Genomic DNA, 19,278 nt, shown 5'->3' with positions numbered 1-19,278 from the left:
AAAAGCCTATGCCCATCAAAGCTAGAAGTAATTTTTCTGTACTCTACGTACTTTGGTCTTACTTCTGATAAAGCAACCATCACAATATAGTTCTATTGTTCCTGTAAAATTGTGCCAGTCCTAGAAATCAAGATCAGAGCAGCAACGATAGTCAAGTTATGTATGATGGTTGCTTGGAGTGATGTAATGACAGTGTTGGTGGAAATGTGAAGAAGGAGCTAGAATGGATGGAACTTAGTAGTTTATTAATTTTAGGAGGTCAAGGTAAAGTCCAGATGAATGATTTCTGTCTAGATTTCTGACTTGGACAACTGGATGGATAGTGATTCCAATAGTTGTAAATAGGGAGTTCTAGAGAAGTGGCCTTGGGAGACAATAAGTTAGTTTAGTGTTGCACATGAGTATCTATAGGAATCCAGAAGGATCCATTCTGTAGGCAGATGGATGTGCAAGTCTGCATTTCTGGAGAGAAATGTATTGAAAAGCTGGCCTTGTAATATTTTTAAACTCTTCTTTTGACTAGCTATAGATCCTTAGGCACAGTTTTCATCAAAAAAATTAGCTTCAATTATGTGCATAAAAGGACTCCATCTTAGACTTCTGCAATTCTCATAAAAATAGTGCAATTTTGTAAATAAATGTTTGATGATTGGTTAGGCAAATGTATGTGTGTTTTATTTGTTAAATACCTTTATTTCTTTTTCTTGTCATATTGCACTAGCTAGGACTTCCAGTATAATGAATAGGAGGGGTATATATGTGTGGTTTTAAAGGAAATATTCTAGCATAATCAGATGCAATTGGCTAGTGAGGTTGCCTTAAAACTAGGGTAATACTGTAGTAGTTGTACTCTGATACCCATTCTTTCCTTCTTTCATTGTAATAGGATTTTAGCTGAGTATATGCTCTCCCAGAATAATGACTACCTTTACCAATTCCCTTATGCACAGGTGACTGGACATTGTGATGTAAGTCAAAATGTGAGGCAGCTTCTAGAGATTTTTCACAGAGGTGACTAGTCCGTACCCCTCCCTCAATTCTTCTCTGCCCTTTCTCCTTCTGCATCCTAGAGTAAGGATGCTGCCATCTTGGACCACAGTATATGAGGACAAGCATATAACATGAACTGAAAGGACCCTGGGAGTGTTGTTGGAACAGAATTACCATACTAGCCCTGGACTGCCAGCCTGAGGTGATTTCTTTATGAGACAGAAATAAAATACTTTGTATAAGCCACTAACAATTTTTTTCCATTTTCTGTCAATATCATCCTAACTGATAGAGTAGACAACAAAGTGCTAGCACCCACCCATTTCTTGCCACTTCCCATTTCCTTCCTGGTTTCTATAAAATTGTCTTTTCATACTCTCTCCCAAAGAGGAGTCTTAAAACACTAAATGACCAGCTGATTGTCCTTGTGTTCTTAAAGTTTGGTGCTATAGGAAATTTGTGCATAGGGTGCCATGGAAGCTCTGAGATGAAGACATGTAAATAGGGAGAGACTGGGCAAAGGCCATTCTGGGTGATAGAAATAGCAGGTAAAAAGCCATAGAGGCAGTGAATTACAAGGAATTTCATTGGCATGGCTGAAGTGTAATATGTGAACCTGAGACTGAAGCTGAAAAGGTAGACAGAAGCCTGATACCAAAAGGTCTCTTCTGCTGTGGTCACAATCTTGACTCTTTCAGCCTCTCTTAGAATGTTCTTTCCAAAGAATAAGAAGAGGAGAGTATCTTAGCCATCACTTAGCTATATAAGCACAGAATTTAAAGCAGCCTCATACCTATTGGTATATTGTGGGGAAACTGAGGACCAAGGCAATTCTAAGGAGGTGGGGCTGGGAAAAGAGATAAAAATATCAGAATGAACCCTACAAATAATCAAGTAGCTCCAGGAAGACTGCCTTCTAAAATTTGTTCTCTTGTCCAGTGATCACAAGACCTAAAATTCTACCATCAATGACATATTTATTAATTCTTATTGAAGGTGTTTCTGAGTTAAGATGAGAAGCAAGGGACATTAAGAAGAGGTAAAATCACTGACTCCCAAGTTTTGCTGTTCTCTGATGCTGGGGAAGGGTCCTGTGACCATGAAGCCGAATCATAAGTTGAGGAACATTTAGGTTGCTTCCATGTCCATTGACAGAGGAATGGATAAAGAAGGTGTGGTACATATATACAATGGAATATTACTCAGCCATAAAAAAAGAATGAAATAATGCCATTTGCAGCAACATGGATGGAGCTAGAGATTGTCATACTGAGTGAAGTAAGTCAGAGAGAGAAAGACAAATATCATATGATATTGCTTATATGTGGAATCTAAAAAAATGGTACAAATGAACTTATTTACAAAACAGAAATAGAGTCACAGATGTAGAAAACAAACTTACGGTTACCAAGGGGGGAAAGCAGGGGGTGGGGAAGGGATAAATTGGGAAAGTGGGATTGACAAATTCACACGCCTATATATAAAATAGATAACTAATAAGGACCTACTGTATAGCACAGGGAACTCTTCTCAATGCTCTGTAATGACCTAAATGGGAAAAGAATCTAAAAAAGAGTGGATGTATATATATGTATAACTGATACACTTTGCTGTACAGCAGAAACTAACACAACACTGTAAATCAACAATACTCTAATAAAAATTAAAAAAAAAAAAGAAATTGAGGGACAGAAGTGATAAAAGGTAAAGGAGACCCGGGGGAAACGCCCTACCTAGAATAACCAGCTGCCTGCCATGGCAACAGGCTTAGATCAGTTAATGAGAAGTCAGAGGTCAACTGCTACCGACCACGTCTCCCTCTCAACTGTTTGTGCAGATAATCTGGCCAGGAATAGAGGGAACTACCCCAACAGACTTAAGGAGAGCTGACGGATTAAGGGGAGAACGGCACGCAACTGATACTACAGCATGGAGAGCAAAATGTGTTGGCTGACTAATGAGAATCTTCCCTGCCACCACTGCTCTTCCATTTATGTTCCCCAGAGCAGGCTCAGCCTCACTTGCCAAAAGTGGCAGGGGGTGAAAAGACTGTTGGCCTCATGCCCACCTGGGTACCTGCTGGGAGAATTTTGCACATGCTGCTAAGTGCCCAGTGGCACTCAGGGCTTCCATTTACATTCTTAATTACCCTGAAATTCAGCCACATGGTCCTTCTGCCTGTCTGGACCAGTGCTTGATGGCAGCTGGTGTTAGAAACTTACTGTGCTCCAAGAGCCCTCAAGATCCATCCTTACTCTGTCGGGGAGGGTTCTCCCAAGTCAGTAAGAGGAATGTGCATGTATGTGTGCACGGGTGTGGGCACACATGTGTGCCTGGGCTTATGTATGTACTTCTTGGTTCCAGACAATGACTTGCATGTATAAATATATGTGGGGGAAGTAGGGGGTTAAATGCTCAGAGGGTTTCTCTTAACTATTGATGATTTAGGGAGTGTTTTAAGCTTTCCTCAGGAACCAGAAACGTTCTGTGAGGAAGCACAGAAATATTTTGGTAAATAATAACTGATTGTGTTTATCTTTCCTGAAAAAGAAGAGGTAAAGTTTTCAGAACATTGTTTCTGGATTTTAGGGCAGAGTAGATGGAAATGAGGTTGAAAGTGTTTGGGGAAATTTTTGACTCTTCCTGCACAAAAATTCTCCACATCCCCTTTCTTCTGATTTTGTTTGGGGAGGAAGGTTTTGAAATGGGTATTTGTGTGGTGTATAATTCTATACACACACACTCACATGCCCATGTATACACACGCATGCATTAACATGCTTACTCTGTATATACAATGTGCAAGGTGTCTTGCTAGAAACTTTGGGGGATGAAAAAATAGATTTCCATCCATCCTCAAAGCTCTCAAGCTCTGTTAATGAGGAAAAATATATTAGTAAGCAGTAAGTGTTAGAAGCCAAGCATCTGGTAGGGTCATTATGTGGGGAAAAAGGTCAGAGATGGAGAGAGTCACTCCCACGGCAGTTGTCAGGGAAGACTGGTGAGGAGCTGGAGCGTGAACCTAGTCTTGAAGTATGAAGAGACTGTTCTCAGATGAGGGTGTTGCTGAAAACTGGGGAAATAATGGAAAAGGGCAAACCAATATGGGGGCAGTTACAAAGTTCCCAGCAATCTCACAATGGACTATGGCCACTGTCCCCAGAGCGAAGAGTGACACATCTACTAATTTAGTAGGTGACTACTCTCCTTGAGCCCAGCTCTCCTTTCTGACTTCACAGGGAGGTCTCATGCCAACTTTTTCTCTTGGCAACACTAAGACTGAAGAGCCAATCAAAAGAGAGGGACAAATAGATAATAGTTCCTGTTCACTCGAAATACTTGCTTGATTGATCGATCAAGTCTTCCTTTTATTAAATTACCTCATTTAACAAAACTTTCATTAACCATCTATAAATTGTCAGGCACTGTGCTAGGCATTGCCCCCAAAATGCTTAGTAAAGAAGCAGTCATAGAAAACCAGCAGGACACAAACTGGGATAGTAATGTGTATAGGATCTTCTGGGAAGTCCTGAGGGGACAGTCAAGAAACCTGGAAATTAAGGATGGCTTTATGGAGAAGGAGAAACTTTAGCTGAGGTTTTTTGGGGGTTTTTTCTGAGTTTTGAAGGAAAAGTTGGAGTTAACTTGATGAAAGGGAAAGTGTGTCAAATGTGGTAAAATTATACTGTATTGGTAATTATGATGCCAATGTAATAGCCATTGCTGTTTACAGTTAGAATCTCTATAGAACATTACTTCAAACTTGTTTCCTAGACAGACTACTTCAGTGCTACCACTCTGATCGTTTATTTCACAGAACCAAATAGCACTGAGACAAAGGTTATATTAGAACTATTAATTTTTAAAATATGATGGGATCAAGAATAGTTCTTTTAAGTAATGCACTATAGTTTACATCTTTAGACAGTAGAACACAGGGTTTAATGATATCATTAGTAATATATTTGGTTATAAAATCGAGGGCAGAAGTCAAGAATTATCCTTGAAAATATTCTTTTTTTTAACATCTATATTGGAGTATAACTGCTTTACAATGGTGTGTTAGTTTCTGCTATATAACAAAGTGAATCAGCTATACATATACATACATCCCCATATCTCCTCCCTCTTGAGTCTCCCTCCCACCCTCCCTATCCACCCCTCTAGGTGGTCACAAAGCACTGAGCTGACCTCCCTGTGCTATGCGGCTGCTTCCCACTAGCTATCTATTTTATATTTCGTAGTGTACGTATGTCCATGCCACTCTCTCATTTCATCCCAGATTACCCTTCCCCCTCCCTGTGTCCTCAAGTCCATTCTCTACATCTGTGTCTATATTCCTTTCCTGCCCCTAGGTTCTTCAGAACTTTTTTTTTGTTTAGATTCCATATATATGTGTTAGCATACGGTATTTGTTTTTCTGACTTACTTTACTCAGCATGACAGACTCTAGGTCCACCCAACCCATTACAAATAACTCAATTTCGTTCCTTTTTATGGCTGAGTAATATTCCATTGTTTATATGTGCCAAATCTTCTTTATCCATTCATCTGTCGATGGACACATAGGTTGCTTCCATATCCTGGCTATTGTAAATAGAGCTGCAATGAACATTGTGGTACGTGACTCTTTTTGAATTATGGTTTTCTCAGGGTATATGTCCAGTAGTGGGATTGCTGGGTCGTATGGTAGTTCTATTTTTAGTTATTTGAGGAACCTCCATACTGTTCTCCATAGTGGCTGTATCAATTTACATTCCCACCAACAGTGCAAGAGGGTTCCCTTTTCTCCACACCCTCTCCAGCATTTACTGTTTGTAGATTTTTTGATGATGGCCATTCTGACCGGTGTGAGGTGATACCTCATTGTAGTTTTGATTTACATTTCTCTAACGATTAGGGATGTTGAGTATCCTTTCATGTGTTTGTTGGCAATCTGTAGATCTTCTTTGGAGAAATGTCTATTTAGGTCTTCTGCCCATTTTTGGATTGGGTTGTTTGTTTTTTTGATATTGAGCTGCATGAGCTGCTTGTATATTTTGGAGATTAATCCCTTGTCAGTTGCTTTGTTTGCAAATATTTTCTCCCATTCTGAGGGTTGTCTTTTCTTCTTGTTTATGGTTTCCTTTGCTGTGCAAAAGCCTTTAAGTTTCATTAAGTCCCATTTGTTTATTTTTGTTTTTATTTCCTTTTCTCTAGGAGATGGGTCAAAAAGGATCTTGCTGTGATTTATGTCATGGAATGTTCTGCCTATTTTTTCCTCTAAGAGTTTTATAGTGTCTGGCCTTTCATTTAGGTCTTTAATCCATTTTGAGTTTATTTTTGTGTATGGTGTTAGGGAGTGTTCTAATTTCATTCTTTTACATGTAGCTGTCCAGTTTTCCCAGCACCACTTATTGAAGAGGCTGTTTTTTCTCCATTGTATATTCTTGCCTCCTTTATCAAAGGTAAGGTGACCATATGTGCATGGGTTTATCTCTGGGCTTTCTAACCAGCTCCATTGACCTATATTTCTGTTTTAGTGCTAGTACCATACTGTCTTGATTACTGTAGCTTTGTAGTATAGTCTGAAGTCAGGGAGCCTGATTCCTCCAGCTCTATTTTTCTTTCTCAAGATTGCTTTGGCTATTCAGGATCTTTTGTGTGTCCATACGAATTGTGAAATTTTTTGTTCCAGTTCTGTGAAAAATGCCACTGGTGGTTTGATAGGGATTGCACTGAATCTGTAGATTGCTTTGGGTAGTAGAGTCATTTTTACAATGTTGATTCTTCCAATCCAAGAACATGCTATATCTCTCCATTTGTTTGTATCACTTTTAATTTCTTTCATCAGTGTCTTATAGTTTTCTGCCTACAGGTCTTTTGTCTCCTTAGGTAGGTTTATTCCTAGGTATTTTATTCTTTTTGTTGCAGTGGTAAATGGGAGTGTTTCCTTAATTTCACTTTCAGATTTTTCATCATTAGTGTATAGGAATGCAAGAGATTTCTGTGCATTCATTTTGTATCCTGCTACTTTACCAAATTCATTGATTAGCTCTAGGAGTTTTCTGGTAGTGTCTTTAGGATTCTCTATGTATAGTATCATGTCATCTGCAAACATTTGCAGCTTTACTTCTTCTTTTCCGATGTGGATTCTTTTATTTCTTTTTCTTCTCTGATTGCTGTGGCTAAAACTTCTAAAACTATGTTGAATAATAGTGGTGAGAGTGGGCAACCTTGTCTTGTTCCTGATCTTAGTGGAAATGGTTTCAGTTTTTCTCCCTTGAGAACGATGTTGGCTGTGGGTTTGTCATATATGGACTTTATTATGTTGAGGTAAGTTCCCTCTATGCCTACTCTCTGGAGGGTTTTTATCATAAATGGGTGTTGAATTCTGTTGAAAGCTTTTTCTGCATCTATGGAGATGATCATATGTTTTTTAATCCTTCAATTTGTTAATATGGTGTATCACAATGATTGATTTGTGTATATTGAAGAATCCTTGCATTCCTGGGAAAAACCCCACTTGATCATGGAGTATGATCCCTTTAATGTGCTGCTGGATTCTGTTTGCTAGTATTTTGTTCAGGATTTTTGCATCTATGTTCATCAGTGATATGGGCCTGTAGTTTTCCTTCTTTGTGACATCTTTGTCTGGTTTTGGTATTAGGGTGATGGTGCCCTCATAGAATGAATTTGGGAGTGTTCCTCCCTCTGCTATGTTTTGGAAGCGTTTGAGAAGAATAGGTGTTAGCTCTTCTCTACATGTTTGATAGAATTCACCCGTGAAGCCATCTGGTCCTGGGCTTTGTTTGTTGGAAGATTTTTAATCCCAGTTTCAATTTCAGTGCTTGTGATTGGTCTGTTTATATTTTCTCTTTCGTCCTGGTTCAATCTCAGAATGTTGTGCATTTCTAAGAATGTGTCCATTTCTTCCAGGTTGTCCATTTTATTGGCATATAGTTGCTTGTAGTAATCTCTCATGATCCTTTGTATTTCTGCAGTGTCTGTTGTTACTCCTCCTCTTTCATTTCTAATTCTATTGATTTGAGTCTTCTCCCTTTTTTTCTTGATTGGTCTGGCTAATGGTTTATCAATTTTGTTTTTCTTCTCAAAGAACCAGCTTTTAGTTTTATTGATCTTTGCAATCGTTTCCTTCATTTCTTATTCATTTATTTCTGATTGGATCTTTATGATTTCTTTCCTTCTACTAACTTTGGTGTTTTGTGTTCTTCTTTCTCTAACTGCTTTAGGTGTAAGGTTAGGTTGTTTATTTGAGATGTTTCTTGTTTCTTGAAGTAGGATAATATTGTTATAAACTTCCCTCTTAGAGCTGCTTTCGCTGCATCCCAAAGGTTTTGGGTCATCGTGTTTTCATTGTCATTTGTTTCTAGATATTTTTTTATTTCCTCTTTGATTTCTTCAGTGATCTCTTGTTTATTTAGTAGTGTGTTGTTTAGCCTCCAAGTGTTTGTATTTTTTACAGATTTTTTGCTGTAATTGATATCTAGCCTCATAGTGTTGTGTTTGGAAAAGATACTTGATACGATTTCAATGTTCTTAAATTTTCCAAGGCTTGATTTGTGACTCAAAATATGTTCTATCCTGGAGAATGTTCCATGACCACTCGAGAATAAAGTGTATTCTGTTGTTTTTGGATGGAATGTCCTATAAGTATCAATAAAGTCCATCTTGTTTAATGTATCATTTAAAGCTTGTGTTTCCTTATTTATTTTCATTTTGGATGATCTGTCAATTGGTGTAAATGGGGTGTTAAAGTCCCCTACTATGATTGTGTTACTGTCGATTTCCCCTTTTATGGCTGTTAGCATTTGCCTTCTGTATTGAGGTGCTCCTATATTGGGTGCATAGATATTTACAATTGTTATATCTTCTTCTTGGATTGATCCCTTCATCATTATGTAGTGCCCTTCTTTGTCTCTTGTAACAGTTTTTATTTTAAAGTCTATTTTGTGTGATATGAGAATTGCTACTCCAGCTTTCTTTTTGTTTTTTGTTGTTTTTTTTTTAGAGATTGGAGTTTATTTATTTATTTATTTTTGGCTGTGTTGGGTCTTCGTTTCTGTGCGAGGGCTTTCTCTAGTTGCGGCAAGGGGGGCCACTCTTCATCGCGGTGTGTGGGCCTCTCACTATCACGGCCTCTCTTGTTGCAGAGCACAGGCTACCGACGCGCAGGCTCAGTAGTTGTGGCTCATGGGCCTAGTTGCTCCGCGGCATGTGGGATCTTCCCAGACCAGGGCTCGAACCCGTGTCCCCTGCATTGGCAGGCAGATTCTCAACCACTGCGCCACCAGGGAAGCCCCTCCAGCTTTCTTTTGATTTCCATTTGCATGGAATATCTTTTTCAATCCCCTCACTTTCAGTCTGTATGTGTCCCTAGGTCTGAAGTGGATCTCTGGTAGACAGCATATGTATGGGTCTTGTTTTTGTATCCATTCAGCCAGTCTATGTCTTTTGGTTGGAGGGTTTAATCCATTTACATTTAAGGTAGTTATCGATATGTTCCTATTACCGTTTTCTTAATTGCTTTGGGTTTGTTATTGAAAATCTTTTCCTTCGCTGTGTTTCTTGCCTAGAGAAGTTCCTTTAGCATTTGTTGCAGAGGTGGTTTGGTGGTGCTGAATTCTCTTAGCTTTTGCTTGTCTGTAAAGGTTTTGATTTCTCCGTCGAATCTGAATGAGATCCTTGCTGGGTAGAGTAATCTTGGTTGTAGTTTTTTCCCTTTCATCACGTTAAATATGTCCTGCCACTGCCTTCTGGCTTGCAGAGTTTCTGCTGCAAGATCAGTTGTTAAACTTATGGGGATTCCCTTGTATGTTATTTGTTGCTTTTCCCTTGATGCTTTTAATATTTTTTCTTAGTATTTAATTTTTGATAGTTTGATCAATGTGTGCCTTGGCAGCGTGTTTCTCCTTGGATTTATCCTGTATGGGACTCTCTGCACTTCCTGGACTTGATTGACTATTTCCTAACCCATGTTAGGGAATTTTTCAACTATAATCTCTTCAAATATTTTCTCAGTCCCTTTCTTTTTCTCTTCTTCTTCTGAGACCCCTATAATTCGAATGTTGGTGTGTTTAATGTTGTCCCAGAGGTCTCTGAGACTGTCCTCAATTCTTTTCATTCTTTTTTCTTTATTCTGCTCTATGGTAGTTATTTCCACTATTTTATCTTCCAGGTCACTTATCCATTCTTCTGCCTCAGTTATTCTGCTATTGAGTCCTTCTAGAGAATTTTAAATTTCATTTATTGTGTTGTTCATCATTGTTTGTTTGCTCTTTAGTTCTCCTAGGTCCTTGTTAAACGTTTCTTGTATTTTCTCCATTCTATTTCCAAGATTTTGGATCACCTTTACTATCATTACTCTGAATTCTTTTTCAGGTAGACTGCCTATTTCCTCTTCATTTGTTTGGTCTGGTGGGTTTTTTTACCTTGCTCCTTCATCTGCTGTGTATTTCTCTGTCTTCTCACTTTGCTTAACTTACTGTGTTTGGAGTCTCTGTTTCGCAGGCTGCAGGTTCGTAGTTCCTGTTGTTTTTGGTGTCTGCCCCAGTGGGTAAGCTTGTTTCAGTGGGTTGTGTAGGCTTCCTGGTGGAGGGGACTGGTGCCTGTGTTCTGGTGGATGAGGCTGGATCTTGTCATTCTGGTGGGCAGGACCATGTCCAGTGGTGTGTTTTGGGGTGTCTGTGAACTTATGATTTTAGGCAGTCTCTCTGCTAATGGGTGGGGTTGTGTTCCTGTCTTGCTAGTTGTTTAGCATAGGGTGTCCAGCATGGGAGCTTGCTGGTCGTTGAGTGGAGCTGGGTCTTAGCATTGAGATGGAGATCTGTGGGAGAGGTTTCGCTGTTTGATATTACGTGGAGCTGGGATGTCTCTGGTGGACCAATGTCCTGAGCTCGGCTCTCCCACCTCAGAGGCTCAGGCCTGACACCTTGCCAGAGCACCAAGACCTGTTCTTTAGGAACTCTGGGGCATTTTTTCTTTGTTTTCTTTCTTTCAGGTATTTTTTATCTTACTTAGTTGCGATGAAGTTTCCAGGAATGAAGCAATAGGCAGGTGAATGGTCTCCAATTCAAAGCCAGGTGTTTCTCAAGCTCTTGCTACTTCTTGTTTTCCTGGTTTCCCTGGAGGGAGAACCAGGAGGTGGTGCCGGGCTCCATCCCTACTCCTTCCCCATGCGGACCGGTGCACACACGTCCTTTGGCTGCCTCTGCTTTTGGAGGGGCAGCCCAGTTATGAAGGGATCTTTATAGTCCTTTCTGGTGTCCAAGGTCTTCTGCTAGTTTTTATCCAGTGTTCTGTGAGAACTGTTGCATCTATAGATGTATTCCTTATGCATCTGTGGAGAGAGATGAACTCCATGTCCACGTACTCCTCTGCCATCTTGAATATCTCTCTGAAAATATTCTTGAAAAATATTTCTAAAGTTCAGGTCATATTAACAAAGACCAAAGAGTGCTGTATGTTTATTTAGGGGGAAGGTGGTTCACAAAAGTATGGTAAATCATCCTTGGATGAGTATATCAAAAAAGAAATAAAAATTACAACTGCAGTCTGTTTATAAATGATGACAATGAAAACTGTTTACCAAAACTTACAGGATATGGCCAAAGTTCTAATTAGAAGTAAATTCATTGCCTAAAATGACTTAGTTATGAAAAATATATAATCATTTTTGTCAACTAGCTAGAAAACTGAAATCAACATAAGGAAAGCAGGAAGAATAAAATAGTAAAGAAAACAATGGAAATAAATAAATTAGAGAAAGAAAAAAATGAGTAAATTTTAATCAGAAAATAAAAAATTCATCACATTTAGAATGAATGAAAAAATATGTAATGCGGTATATGTACTATGTATTATTAAAATAATTTTAATGAAAATGTTGTAAGTGAAACTTCATGCTACTTTGAAAAACACAATACAGTGGTAAATGTCTAGGGAACTTACAAATTATCAAAGTTGATTTGAACAAAAATGGAAATTTTGAACAGATGAAATAATATGGCTAATATTTCAAAGGATTATTAAGCAATTATTCTATTAGATAAAAGTTTTAGGGACAGATATTTCCACTAAATTATTTAAAATGCTAAAAGTAATATGAACTGTAAAAAGTATAAGAGCAGAGAAAAATATTGAACATATGTAATACATTTAATAAAGTAAATAATAAACTAAATAATGAAATAATAACCTAAATAAATTTAATAAATAAATGAACATATCTAATTCATTTAATATAAAAGTGATACCAAAAATCTTACCTATAATGTATATAATAATACCATGGAATTCTATTTTGAATTTATGAATGTGGATATTAAAAATTCAAAATAAAACACTAATAAATAAGCAGTAAACTAAATAGACCAATAAATGAAGTTAAACAGTATGGTTTAGAAAAAACCATATTGACATAGAAGAGTGAATTCCTGAATAAAACAATCCAAGTTTATTAAAAAAAAAAATCTATCTCTCAAAAAGTCAAAACGTGAAAGGCCACATGATCATATCAATCACATCTGATAAAATTTAGTATCCAGTACTGAAAAAGAAAATCATAGTGAAGTAGGACAAACAGTATTCTTTCTTAATATGAAAAATAGTCTATATCTTGCTAATTACAAATATCAAGCTCATTAAAATTGGCAGGAGTTGAGAGGGAAGATCCTTTCATATGAAACAGAAATAAAATTATTCAAAAGGAAGAAACTTAATACTCATAATTTTCAAAATACTTTAGAATAATTTAGAATAATTTAGCATTGGATCAAGTGGTAGGTAACAAAGCACATATATGATATTCAATTACTTTTCTACTATAAATATTTAGAAAATATAAAGAATAAAAGCATCCACTCAAAGCATAGCAAGAATATAAGTATAAATAACTATAATAAAATATGTGAAAAGCTTATATTAAAAAACAGAAAAATAGAAACCAATAAAAACATATTAAAAATTAAATACAAACTGGCCAAGCACATAAATAGGCTATCCTCCAAAAAAGAAAACATATGCTTAGTGAATATAAGAAGAGAAGTATTCCATTTCATTAGAAGTCAAAGAAAAGAAAAAATAACGAAATACTATTTTCCACCTATCAAATTAATAAAATTTTAAAAAATAATATTGTTTAAAAGAATGTTGAGAAATTGCTCTTGTCAATTGCTGTTAAAATGAAAATGGCTACAGATGTTCTAGAAACTGACTTGACAATAGTTATCAGGAACCACAGAGAAGTTTCTACCATTGGTCCTGGTAACTCCACTCGTAAAAATATATCCTTGAAAAATTATGAGAAATGTCTGAAAAGATCATGTATAAGTTTCTTCATCATGAGTTTATTGTAGCAAATTATTAGAAGCAATCAAAATATCTAATAATAAGGAGTCTGGAATATGATGTAACATTTTAAGACCATTACAAATCATGTTTGCATAAAGTAGTTAATGACACGGGAGAATGCACATGATATAATTTATATATGTATATCTAGAGAGAGAAAGAGAAAAAACTACGAGGAAGCACACCAAAATATTAACAGTTCTAAATCTCTTTGTAATAGGATTACAAATTATTTTAAAATTGTTTTTACATTTTTCTTCATATTCTAAAATTTCGAGAACCTCAGTCAGACCAAAAGCTTGAAGAATATTCCTGATTATATTTTCTTTTGGCCAGGACCAAACATGACTGTGTCACGGCATCTATGTTATGGCTAACATATTTGTACTGCCTTTTTCTTTCAGTCTGATTTTTGATTTTTATTTTATAACTTTACATTGATGGTTTCTCCCCTTCCCTACCCTAAGATCTGTTTCAATCCTTTGTGGAATGAAACAAAGGACTAAACAAATAGGCAAATGGGAAGATAAGTGAATTGTATGTCCTAAGTGATTTTCATACTCAATTCTCTTCAGTTTGAGTCCAGAACATGGCCTTGGAGCCTTCCACTCTGAGGTCAGACTTGTTCTTCTGTGTCTGATTAAACATTTCAAGAGAGAATGCTCATGGGCCATTGACGGTCAAGCTCAGAGCTCCTGGGAGCTGCAGTCCTTATCCTTATGCCAGTGCTGGGTAAAAAGCAGTGACATTTGAGAGAGAAGGCATGGGCAAATCCTACTACATCTTCATTCTCCACTTCCTATGCCCAGAAGTGTGGTTGGAATCTTGATCATGCTCAGTGTTGAATGGACCAAGTAAGAGGACCCTTCTTTTTACTGAAACCCTTTTAGCTATGGACCAGATTGAGGCAGATCATTTCTCCATAAAGTTCAGTTCGTTTGTTTGGTTTTTTTTAAATCTTTTTAATGTTACAGATTAAAACTAAATTTTAGCTATGAAAGTTTGAAGGGAAGATCCACAAACCACCTTAAATTTGCCCTTTCTCATGAGAGAGAGAAAAGATCATTCTATGAAATACTTGACATAATGCTACTCTGATAAGTCTGAAGAAATGTGAGTCACTACACAACCATTCTCTCAACTCAGAACAAAAAACTTCATGGAATTACTGTGCTTTTAATCCAAAGAGTTGGGTGCTTGGCATTCCACAGTGCTTTGCAGTATCATGCCAACCAGGGGAGCCTCTCATGAAAACAGCGTATTGTTGAATTGTGGGTCTCAGCTCTCTTGGGTTGATAAATGGCCGTCGATTTTTTAAGACCCTTCTTGAGTCAAGAAAGGATTATTGGATTAAGGTGTGTCCAGAAATATTTTAAACATTTAATGTAATTTACATCTCGTACTGGGGATGACTAATTAGAAGCTGTGTGTTGTATTTTTTTTTTTTTTTCCTTAATAGGAAGAGATGTAATGCCAAATCACTTACACATGAAGGTTAAGTTTGTTTGGAAGACAGAATTTAACAGTGTAGCAATTCTTAGAGTTAATGCTGAAGGATATTATGACCTGCTTTTGGACGTGTGCTTGTGTGGGAGTATGTGTCTACGTACATGTGAGGTACATGTGAGATTCGTCTGTTGGAGGAGCAAGAGTTGAGCAAGCAGGAACCAAACAATAGCTCTTTTCGTTAACAGGTGGGGTCACATTCTATCCGAGATGACTGGCTAGAGAGCCATGGAATGAATGCTAAATGTTGCTTTGTTACCTACTTGAGCTTCAGCGCTGTATCTGTCCTCCTCCCTTCCTTCCTCCATGTTTCCCTCTACCCTTCCCTCCCTTCATAATATACCATTGTGTTACATACTTCTATGCAGCAATAAAAAGCCCCAAAGCAATGTTAAAGCCAGGTGTAACTCGTTGGTTTAATTCTAATAGATTTTGTATTTATTTGTTTCTACATTGACTCGGCCTCCTTACTTTTCTCCATCCTACTTGGAAAAAGGAGATTTTTCATTGTATGGTCCTACGTTTTCCATTTTATTTCTCAAAGGAAAAAAAAAAAAAAGAGGACTGTGGGAGCAAAAAAATAGTAACACAATATGGGTTCATGAAGATTTAGTCCAAAATTCTCTCTCTTTTTTTTCTCAGACAAGGAACTTGAATCTCAAAGCAAATGAAGATGCTGTCGTCTTTTTAAAACACTCATTTTGGGAGAAAAACATCCTAAAACTGTTAGGAACCTTGAAATATGACTGTTCTTTCCCATTATATTCAGGAGAACACATTGTATTATTGGCCTTTACACTTGCTACTGTAACAAACAAACCCCAAATGATATAAAGGCTCAAACATGGAAGGAGTTTACTTTTCTCTCAGATAAAGCATAAAATAGGTGTTCTGGATTGATGCACAGCTTTTCCCCAAATGGTGATTCAAGGACCCAGGTTTCTTCCACCTACTACTCCATCATCAACACTTTGGCTTCCAAAACTGTCATCATCAATCTGTGTCAAGTTAATGGAAGAGGAAAGAACATGAAGAATGGTATGTGAAAGATTTTTTTTAGGGCCAGGACTTCAAGCCCATCTTCACTTCACTTGTGTTCACTTAGGCTCAAATTCCACTGGCTAGAGCTCAGTCACACGGCCACATCCAACAGAAAAGTAAGGAAAGGGTATGGCCTAGCTATGTGGCAAGGAAAAAGAGCATACAGGCTTAGTGAACAGCTAGCTATGCTCTGCTCTCAACTGAAAATTCTACTTGCTTTGAGCACTTTTCAGTGACATTTTGCTTCATGAGCAAATGTATTGGACCACGGTAGGCAGATAAGATTTGGCTATACACAAAAGTGTGAATCAGAGCACAGCCTCTGTACGACACAAGGGTGTCTCAAAAAGTAGAAATATTTCTTTGTGTCCATTTCAAATGAAAAATGGAGGATGGGGTCTAATGATAGATTAATGGGCATCTGATCAGAAGTTATGACCAGTGGGAGCACTAGAAACTTGCACTGTTGTTCCAGCTATTATACTCGCTAAGATCTAGGCATGTTGACAACCATTATCATCAGAGTATAGTAACGACAGCAGACCCAGTGTTAAAAACCAAGACTGAGCAAAGCTGCATTTGTCTCTTCCAAAAGCTATATTATTCCCTTCTGTCATTTTGCTCCACACAGGCAAACTGATTTATAAGTTATAGTCTCTGAGCCTCCATTAATTTCACTAAGGGCGTTTCACACTTGTACAATAAATGTCTGAATTAAGACATTTCTTTTCTTCTGAAATTAAATTGCATGTTAACTGGTTATTGGCTGTTGCTTGTGGTCCACACAATTACAGATAAGAGCACTGATCTGGCAAGAAAACAAATTGGCTCTTAAAAGAGGACAGTTTGGATTTGACAGCTACAGATGATGAGGTATCTCTCTAATGGATACTGTGTATCGCCATCAGAGGTGTGAGAGACCCTTTCTCTCAACTGCCCACTTCTACCCAGAAGGGCTGCTTTGATCTGCCTTCCCTTTTCAGCACACATTAGCTGAACCCACTGATAGGGAATAATGCCCCAAGTTATCTGGATGGTTAGTGAGTTCTGAGATAGGCAGAAGTTACTAGGAGAAATCTTCTTGGTTCAATCAGGTAGCATTACAAGTGATGTTGGTTCCAACTACAAATGCCTGACAGTCAACAGGTGTAAACAACCTCAGCCACACATGCCAAAGTACTTCCCCCAGGGATGCTAGACCATCAGGGGTATTACCCAGAGATTTCACTCTATTGGAAAGAACCCAGATTCTGGTCACCCTGCCTAGAGGACAGCTAATGTGATGTATGGTTAGGTAGTTTGCCCAGAAATTGGTTTGCTGGCTTTTAGGGACTTGATCTGAGCTTAAACCTTTTGGGAGAATGACTCAGGTCTGGCTCTATCTAGTGACCTCAATACAGAAATAGAATGCCCTGCCTCCTTGTCACGAATATCAGCAGCTTGACCTCTGCCCTTCTCCTCTATCCTAGTCAAGGTAGGAGGCCCCTGGTGAACAGCTCAGTACTGCCAATCTGATATCTCAGCTGCCCCCAATAGAAGCCATTTTGGGGTAGATTCCTTTGACTTTTAAGAGTCATCTATACTATTGCTCCAGTGTAAGATGATCTCATTGTAAAACTCTCTCTGTCCCCAGGGGAGTGATAAGCAACATTCTCTTTAAGAGTTTCAGGTCAAAGTCCAGATTCCCAGGTTTATTCCAGCTCTGGATACATCTATAAGAGGCTATTACTTTCCAGGGGTCAAGCTTTCAGATCTTACCCCATCGAGAAGATAATAAAAAAGCACTTGTAGTTGGATTTTATTCATCATCTATATAATCACTGAAATTATAGATGAAATAGGCCATTATGTCATCCCGGCTCTCTTGCTAGCCAGTGTGTGTGTATTTTCTCTTTTATAACATCCCATAAAAGCATCCTACACAGGGTTAGATCATAATAGTCTCTCAGCCATTTGTGGCAAGTGCAAAATATTCCAAATGAACTGAGTTTCTGCCTGATTTCCATCTGGAAGATTCTGGAGATGGCTGAGTCTGAGCAGCCGTGCCTTTTTCCTCATCTCCCCCATCTCTGTGATGGCAGCATGGCCAGCTCTGTCTGGACAGTGATATAGGACCCCTGTCATTATGGGCTCTGACAGAAGAAGCTCGGTTGGTTCCCTGGTCATATTTGTCAAGCAGGAATATGTGGATCCCCCATGGGAGGCTAGAGGCATATTCTTGGAGAGTCAAAAGTTTTTGATGAGAAGTTTTCTATGTCATATTTTCAGTTCGATGGTTTTAAAAACACATATGCACATATTCTGGGGCATCTGGAAGACCTCGTAACTGACAAGTGCCACATGATTCCAACGCTCCAATTGCATTTGCGTTACGGCCAAGTAGTACGTTTCACGAATGAGAAGAGGGGTGAGGTAGAATTCACTTGCACTCTAGTGAAAACCAGAGGACTTCAACGTGTACTGAAGAAACGGTGATTTCTTAGAATTGTCATAAAGAGAAGTACTGAAGGGTTGGAGTCATTGCATAGCAGGTGACAGCAGAGGAAGACCAAACTCAAAAGCAAGTACATACACCATAGCGCTTGGAATCACACTCACATTCTGAGCAAAAATTAATTTTTACCAAGCTGTCGTATGTCATACTAAATTAATGGTAATAATTCCAGTATTAATTTTTTAGTTTTGTTTATTTGCAAATTAATTTTGACTGTATTGCTTAAGGGCTAATATGCATAAGGAGTTTATGCCTAGTTTAATGGTTATATGTATTTAAGAAACATTAAAATACAATGAAGTCAACATGGGGCTACATGACAGTTGTTTTTCTCTAAAAAGACATTCACACACTGATCAAGTTGAAGAAATACTGCTTTGGAGGATTACCTTGTGTCTTTCCCAGGTTTGACTACACTCGTTCTATCTATATCTCCAAGGGCTATCCACCGAAAGCACCATTTCCTAATTTCAGTGAATTTCGAAGTCGAAGGATGGGACTAGACTGGATCATATTTAAGGAGGAGGAAATGATTTTCTTTCACTTTTTCTTGCAGGATGTTCTGGCCACATCACTGGAACAAGACCTTCTATGGATGTCTCTGAGCAACTGCTCACAATATTGAGGAGTGAGAGAAATGGATGAGTTGTATATGCCCTTCCTAGATACTTCCTTCTGTCCTCTGATAAGAGGAAGGTGCATATAGCCTTTTGATAACAACCTGTCTCATAAAAAGTGGTCAATAAGGTGAACGAAAGGACGAACCCAGGTCAACAACAAGAAGCCACTGAGACATGAAATAGACATTAGCAATTGGTTAGTTGATCAAAGAATATTCCAGTAGGATGGAAGATATCTTCCAAAGCAGTCTTTGGAAAGTTCCCTGATGCACAGTC

General features: G+C 38.0%; 1 long non-coding RNA gene across 1 annotated transcript in view; it reads left to right on the top strand.

Moving 5' to 3' along the window:
* Positions 1-13,273: 13,273 nt before the first annotated feature.
* Positions 13,274-19,278, top strand: part of LOC309637027 — a 32,606-nt gene continuing 26,601 nt past the window's right edge. The window contains exon 1 of the long non-coding RNA XR_014250378.1: positions 13,274-19,198. This is a non-coding gene — a long non-coding RNA (uncharacterized lncRNA). The remainder of the gene's footprint in view (positions 19,199-19,278) is intronic.

The sequence above is a fragment of the Balaenoptera physalus genome (assembly GCF_965194825.1).
Source record: "Balaenoptera physalus genome assembly, chromosome: 10".
In the NCBI taxonomy this organism is placed as follows: domain Eukaryota; kingdom Metazoa; phylum Chordata; class Mammalia; order Artiodactyla; family Balaenopteridae; genus Balaenoptera; species Balaenoptera physalus.
This window is presented reverse-complemented; position numbering and strand designations above follow the sequence as displayed.